We start from the raw sequence: 7,661 nt of genomic DNA, 5'->3' as shown, positions 1-7,661 counted from the left end.
CTTTAATGGAGAACGGATCCTTTCAATTGACAGATCTTTTAGTAGCTCTGTGAAAAAAAAAATGTCCCTCATTATAATAGCCTCAGACACACTTGAGGGAAATCTCATGTGGTAGACAGAGGCAGTGGTGAAATTCAAAATTTTTACTAACCAGTATAGTGTCTGTCTCAGGGAAAGAAAAAAAAAATTAAGACGACTATACATCCGTCTATACCTTTCTCTCTCTAGATTAAACATTCTGGTGACTTTCAAAATGGACTTCATTATCATGGTTTCAAATCCTCTCCTAGTGCGGGTCATTCTCTCCCTCTCCCCAAAGCCACAGCCCTCACTGGTGAAAAAGACACATGTGCTCCCACCAACAGGAAACACAACTGCACTATCACCTCTCCCCGATTCTCTATACCATAATTTTTAAAGGGTTAAAAATTATCCCTTTTTGGCAGCTCATCATCCTGTGGCTTTATGAGTTATATTTCTGTAAACAGTCTTTTAATATTACCTTATTACATTCAAAGTTTGTGTCAAAATACTTAATTAGAAAAACAGACACCTATTTGATGACTCTAAGAGGGAACCTGCCAAAGTCATTTTTCCCTCTATCCCGAAATACATGAATCAGAATACCCTTATGTGTAATATATTTATAACTGCTTAAATTAAAAATTGCTCAAAAGAAGTGTTTTTATACTTACCAATTTAATGAACATTTCCATAACTGTGAGAAGCATCTTTTATACCAATGTTTAATTCACACATCAGTAAGCACTAATGATAAGTGTATCACCATATCAACTTCTGGCAGTTAGGTATGTCAGTGACAGGCATCATAAAATTAAATAGATAACTAATATTCAAAGAGACTGCAATAAAAATATATTGTGGTAATTACCCATGTCGAAAGTGAAGAGTTTTAATCAAACCATTTTCTTGAGTGACCATATTTTCATTTAAATATGAGTTTAAGAAATCACAGAGAAAGTTGCTGCTTTCAACACCAAATGCAAGTCTAATTAGTGCCTTTCTACTGCAATTAATACTGCAATTATACTCAGCATTCTTTACATCAGCAAAGATAAGTTCTTTCTGGTTTTTCTCTTTCCACCTCACTCTTTCCCTGTTAGGTTTCTGACTAATGTTTGGCAACAGAGAAGAGTGTTTATTTTGCTTGAAAACAAAACCGTTACCATTCCTAATGTCCCAGAGATTTCCTCATGACTAGACAGAATGGATATCTGAAGAGACTTCCAATTCCCTCTATTACTTATGTTGTTGCTTTAAACAGATTCTGAAAGATGCCATCAGTTTTGTATGATAGTAGCTTCCTACTGCAGGCTCATTGAAAACTTGCTCTCCATTAAAGCTCTATTTATGTGAGAATATAAGCCTCCTTTTGTCCTCCTATTGAAACTGGATTTTCAGAAACAAACAGTTTTCTTTGAATAGTACTTCATAATTTTCTGGCTACATTTATATCCTCTGGTATTTGCGAGAGGTGATAATTATGAGCATTAAATCAATATGTACTAGTTTATTGAATTAACCAAGATGATAAAGAAGAATCTTTACTCATGCCCTAATACCATAAAATAGTATAACAAAAAGTATATTAGGGGTGCTGGGGTGGCTAACTTGGTTAAGCATCCGACTTTCAGTTTCACCTCAGGTCATGATCTGGTGGTTCATGAGTTTGAGCCCCACATTGGGCTCCATGCTGATAACTCAGAGTCTGCTTGTGATTTTCTCTCTCCCTCTCTCTCTCTCTCTGCCTCTTCCCTGCTGACTCTCTCTCTCTCTCTCTCAAAATAAATACATAAACTTTTTAAAAATACATAATAGTAAAATGAAATAGCAATGGACTGGAAATGAGAAGACTTGAATTCGAATTCTGATGCCCCTACTTATTTTACAAGCTGTGGGATCATGTACAGAATTCTTAAACTCTATAAGCCTTCCTTTCATTATTTACAAAATGGTGGTGAATCTGTTGGCAAAACTGGATGTAGCATGTGAGAGAAAACAGGAGGTCAAGGATGAGTAAACAAATTAAAGGATGATTTTGCTATTTATGAAGATAAGGACGATGGCAGGAAAACAAGGAAAAAAAATAGGGTTATTTTGATGTGTTAAATTTGAAATATCTATATTATACAAGCCAAGAGAGCAAGTAGGCAGTTCAATATACAAATCTAGAGTTCAAGGAAAGTATCTGAACCAAAGATACAAACGTTACTCATATATTAATAGTTACTTCCACTTACTATGCACCAAACAATGCAACAGATCCTATAGGTAACTAATTTATTCCTCGAGACAAACTTGAGTTCACAATGAGTATTATTATCATAATTATTGTTATTTTCTAACACTTAACACATTATCTGGTTATGTATGTAAGCTACCAAAATGTTTCTTGAATGAATGTTCAGCTTACGGGTGAGGAATTCAAGACTCAGAAAAGAAACTTAACCACATCTAGTAAGTGGCAGAACCAGAATTTGAAATTAAATTTGTCTTGAGTAGACAGTGGGACGTCCGGCTTACAAGCCATCACCTTCATTTCGCACACGTCAAAAGAGCAATTTTAAAATGGGCGATGTTGAGAAGGCAAGATGATTTTTGTTCAGAAGTGTGCCCAGTGCCATACCACGGAAAAGGGAGAGAAGCACAGTCTGGGCCAAACCTCTATGGTTTATTTGGGCAAAAGATAGGTCAGTCCCCTGGATTTTCGTACACAGGTGCCAACAAGAACAAAGGCATCACCTGGAGAGAGGAGACACCGATGGAGTATTTGGATAATCCCAGAAAGTACATCCCTGGAATAAAAATGATCTTTGCTGGCATTAAGAAGGCAAGGGAAAGAGCAGACTTGATAGATTATCTCAAAAAAAAAAAAAAAAAAGCTACTAAGGAGCAACAGTTGGCCTCTGCCTTATTTATTATAAAACAACAGCAACAAAAAAATGTCTGATGACTTCTTTCATGTGTCCTGTACTTAAATTGATCTCATACACCAGAATTCAGACCATGAATGGCTGAGAGAATACTTTTTTTGGACAGTGCTGATTTAAGTAATATTGGCTTGTAGTTAAAACATATGATCAGCTTTTTGAACTCTGATAGTAATTCTGGTTCAGCAGGTGCTGTCACTGTTTTCCCCTTCTGAAGATATGACTGGAATTGATGAGCAACGTTCAGCTTTTCACACAGACGGTAAATGTCATCTCTAAACCTATAGGAGATTAGTTTTATATTTAGATTTATATAAGTGGTTATATTAATATATTTAAATACTGAGGAAATCCCTTCACTGTCTCAGAGAACAGCAAGACTCCGTTGTGTTTCACGTTGCGTTTGTTAGCCTGTTAAAGGCAAGGGCTGATGATAAGCTGCCAATGTCCACTTTATCTTTTTGGTATTAACTATACCAGTTTAATTAAAATTCCCTACATCTAAAGAGTTGCCTTTTGCTTAACAAAAGGCATTTTAGTATGGTTTATGTACAATATTAAGTACAGAATATTTAACATTTCTCACATTTTTATAGGTGATCTATAAGGTCAGATGCTTTTAAGATTCAGTGTGACAAGATACAGCAGCAAACTTGGCTTCCAAATGCTTTACTTAATCAGACCAAGTTATAATTCAGGATTGTCTTCTAAACACCTATTTAAAAACCCAATGGTAGAATGACCATGTATGTATGATTGATAATAATGCTTTTGCCAACTCATCAGAAGGATTAAAATACAAAAGATATATTATCAGCACAAATTTGTAAATTATGTGAAAAGGCTTAGGATAATTAAAAACAAAATCACAGATCATTTAAAAAAAAAGTTGTCTTCAATTCCAAATGATTATTCTTACCCTTACTGCAGAGGTCATATCAGCCACCAAGCAACTTCAGACTCACTAGTTTATTTAATGCACACAATAAACATTTCAGGTAGGGGCAGATGAGAGACCAACACTCAGAGAAGCTGAGTGGCTTGACAATGTTATGCATCTGTTCACTATGCCAGGACTCTCTATCACCCATAGCTAAAGATAATCACATAAGTTGACCATGAAAAACCTTCTAATATAAGGATACTTTGGTACACTAATTATAGAAAACCTTCTATTCCTTGCCTTTTTGAAGGCCGGTTCTGAGGTTTTAGTACGCACTATAGTCAGTGAGACTTTAAAACATTTTATCATGCAAAATGTAGCAAATAATCTATTACAATAACCATCTGTGATTTCTTTTGGCTTCTTTGAAGACCCAAAAAGAATGAGAGATGTTTTTCTCTTCCACCTACCAGACAGCAAATGGACATTAGAGTGCTGGAGGTCTGGAGATTCTCTTGCCAAAGGGGAAAGTTAATGGGCTCCATTCAGAAATGCTTCTGCATAGGGGAGCCTGGGTGGCTCAGTCACTTAAGCTTCTGACTTCAGCTCAGGTCATGATCTCATGGCTCATGAGTTTGAGCTCCACGTCCGGTTCTCTGTGCTGACAGCTCAGAGCCTGGAGCCTGCTTTGGATTCTGTGTCTCCTTCTCTCTCTGTTCCTCCCCGGCTTGTACTCTGTCTCTCTCTCATTCTCTATAAATTAAACATACATTAAAAATTTTTTTTTTCTGGCACAAAAACAGACACATAGACCAATGGAATAGAATAGAAACCCCAGAACTAGACCCACAAATGTATGGCCAACTCATCTTTGGCAAAGCAGGAAAGAACATCCAATGGAAAAAAGACAGTCTTTTTAACAAATGGTGCTGGGAGAACTGGACAGCAACATGCAGAAGGTTGAAACTAGACCACTTTCTGACACCATTCACAAAAATAAACTCAAAATGGATAAAGGACCTGAATGTGAGACAGGAAACCATCAAAACCCTAGAGGAAAAAGCAGGAAAAGACCTCTCTGACCTCAGCCGTAGCAATCTCTTACTCGACACATCCCCAAAGGCAAGGGAATTAAAAGCAAAAATAAATTACTGGGACCTTATGAAGATAAAAAGCTTCTGCACAGCAAAGGAAACAACCAACAAAACTAAAAGACGACCAACGGAATGGGAAAAGATATTTGCAAATGACATATCGGACAAAGGGCTAGTATCCAAAATCTATAAAGAGCTCACAAAACTCCACACCCGAAAAACAAATAACCCAGTGAAGAAATGGGCAGAAAACATGAATAGACACTTCTCTAAAGAAGACATCTGGATGGCCAACAGGCACATGAAAAGATGTTCAACATCGCTCCTCATCAGGGAAATACAAATCAAAACCACACTCAGATATCACCTCACGCCAGTCAGAGTGGCCAAAATGAACAAATCAGGAGACTATAGATGCTGGAGAGGATGTGGAGAAAGGAACCCTCTTGCACTGTTGGTGGGAATGCAAACTGGTGCAGCCACTCTGGAAAACAGTGTGGAGGTTCCTCAGAAAATTAAAAATAGACCTACCCTATGACCCAGCAATAGCACTGCTAGGAATTTACCCAAGGGATACAGGAGTACTGATGCATAGGGGCACTTGGACCCCAATGTTTATAGCAGCACTCTCAACAATAGCCAAATTGTGGAAAGAGCCTAAATGTCCATCAACTGATGAATGGATAAAGAAATTGTGATTTATATACACAATGGAGTACTACATGGCAATGCGAAAGAACGAAATATGGCCCTTTGTAGCAACGTGGATGGAACTGGAGAGTGTGATGCTAAGTGAAATAAGCCATACAGAGAAAGACAGATACCATATGGTTTCACTCTTATGTGGATCCTGAGAAACTTAACAGAAACCCATGGGGGAGGGGAAGGAAAAAAAAAAAAGAGGTTAGAATGGGAGAGAGCCAAAGCATAAGAGACTGTTAAAAACTGAGAACAAACTGAGGGTTGATGGGGGGTGGGAGGGTGGGGAGGGTGGGTGATGGGTATTGAGGAGGGCACCTTTTGGGATGAGCACTGGGTGTTGTATGGAAACCAATTTGACAATAAATTTCATATACTGAAAAAAAAATTTTTTTTTTCAAAGAAATGCTTCTGCTTACAGAGGCCATAGACTCTGGTGAGGGGCCTAGGGATGACAGCTCTATCTGACAGCATGAGGATATTTTCTCTGAGCCTGGAAAAATAAAAGGTATTGGGGATGTATGAGCCGTAGAGACCTCTCCTTTTTTGCACATAGTGCCTTGGATGAGGCGGAAGGTTTTGGGATGGACTTTGGGAGCTAAGTTAGTGGGTCTTCACTCTGCCTAGAACCTTCTCCCCCCAAATATTCATGTGGCTGGTTCCTCACTTTATCCAGGACTCTATTCACAGGTCATGAGCTTCTGAAAGGCCTTCCTGATCACTCAAAATTAGTCCCTCCTGACCTTCTCTCTTTTTTGTCCTTTATTACTTTCCAGTTCTAACGTCAACCTGAAATTTTATAACATACACGTTGTACCTATGTATTTATATATTTATTTATGTAGAGGCTTTTTGTTCTTCTCCCCCACCAAAATTTATGCCCTTTAAAGGCAGGGATTTGGGGTTGTTTTTTTTTTTTCAACATTACATAATACACGGTAAGGTATCAATAAATACTTGTTATGTGATAAATTTACCATATACCTTGAAAGGACATGAAGCATTAAAATGTAATTTTTAGGGCCCCCCAAAATTTAACTTTTTATAATTTTCAAATTTTTTATTAAATATTATGTGTGTGTGTGTGTTTATTTGCTTGATTTTATGTTTATTTATTCTTAAGAGAGAGAGAGACAGAGTGAGCAGGGGAGGGGCAGAGAGAGAGGGAGACACAGAATCCGAAGCAGGCTCTAGGCTCTGAGCTGTCAGCACAGAACCTGACGCAGGGCTTGAACTCATTAGCTGTGAGATCATGACCTAGGCCAAAGTCGGACGCTTAACCGACTAAGCCACCTAGGTGTCTCAAGGATGTTCAGTTTTAAACCAGAAAAGTTCCCAGCAAACCGGGACAAGCTGGTTACCCTACCTAGGCCTCCTAGCCATCAAAGACCATCCTTCAATTCAGTAACTAAAGGGTAATAATGCCTGACATTGGTTAAATATTATGACTGTTGTTTGTTGTTGCACCTGCTTATACTCCCAATAACAGATTATGTGTTTCATTTCTCCCTCTCTTTGCCATCACCTGTTATAGTCCTAATGTTTCATTTTTATTATCCAGCAGTAGAAAATATATTCTCATTTTAATATTTTCATTTTCTTAATGTGATGGATCATCTTTTCATAGGATAACTGGCTATTCATGTGTGTTTACAAAAGTGTTTCACCATGGCAGAGAGAGGCTGATATGACCAGGCTAAGTAAATGGCTCCAGGCTGTTCGAAAATTTCATTTTCAATAGTCTTTTAAAAACCAAAGCTTTGGAGGGGCTCCTGGGTGGCTCATTCAGTTGAGACCTCTAGATTTCAGCTCAGGTCATGATCCCAGGATCATGGAATCAAGACCCACGTCAAGCTCCATACTGAGCGTGGAGCCTGCTTGAGATTCTCTCTCTTTCTCCCTCTCTCTCTCTCTCTAAAAATAAAAACAAAATAAGAAATAAAAACGAAAGTTTTAGAAAAATTCTCTATCCCAGCCTTACTTAGAGTGACGTGGCTCTGCATCTCCAAATTGGCCATAGTTTGCACCCTAAGC

At 38.0% G+C, this 7,661-nt stretch overlaps 1 pseudogene; it reads left to right on the top strand.

Annotated features, from left to right (window-relative positions):
* The first annotated feature begins 894 nt into the window (after nucleotides 1-894).
* On the top strand, nucleotides 895-2,971 carry LOC124509868 (cytochrome c-like; annotated as a pseudogene).
* The last annotated feature ends 4,690 nt before the right edge of the window (nucleotides 2,972-7,661 follow it).

The sequence above is a fragment of the Lynx rufus genome, unplaced genomic scaffold (assembly GCF_022079265.1).
Source record: "Lynx rufus isolate CCGP_SWC_20201006 ecotype Redwood Valley unplaced genomic scaffold, mLynRuf1.p SCAF_1, whole genome shotgun sequence".
Lineage (NCBI taxonomy): Eukaryota > Metazoa > Chordata > Mammalia > Carnivora > Felidae > Lynx > Lynx rufus.
The sequence above is the reverse complement of the archived record's forward strand: the minus strand, read 5'-3'. Positions and strand labels throughout refer to the sequence as shown.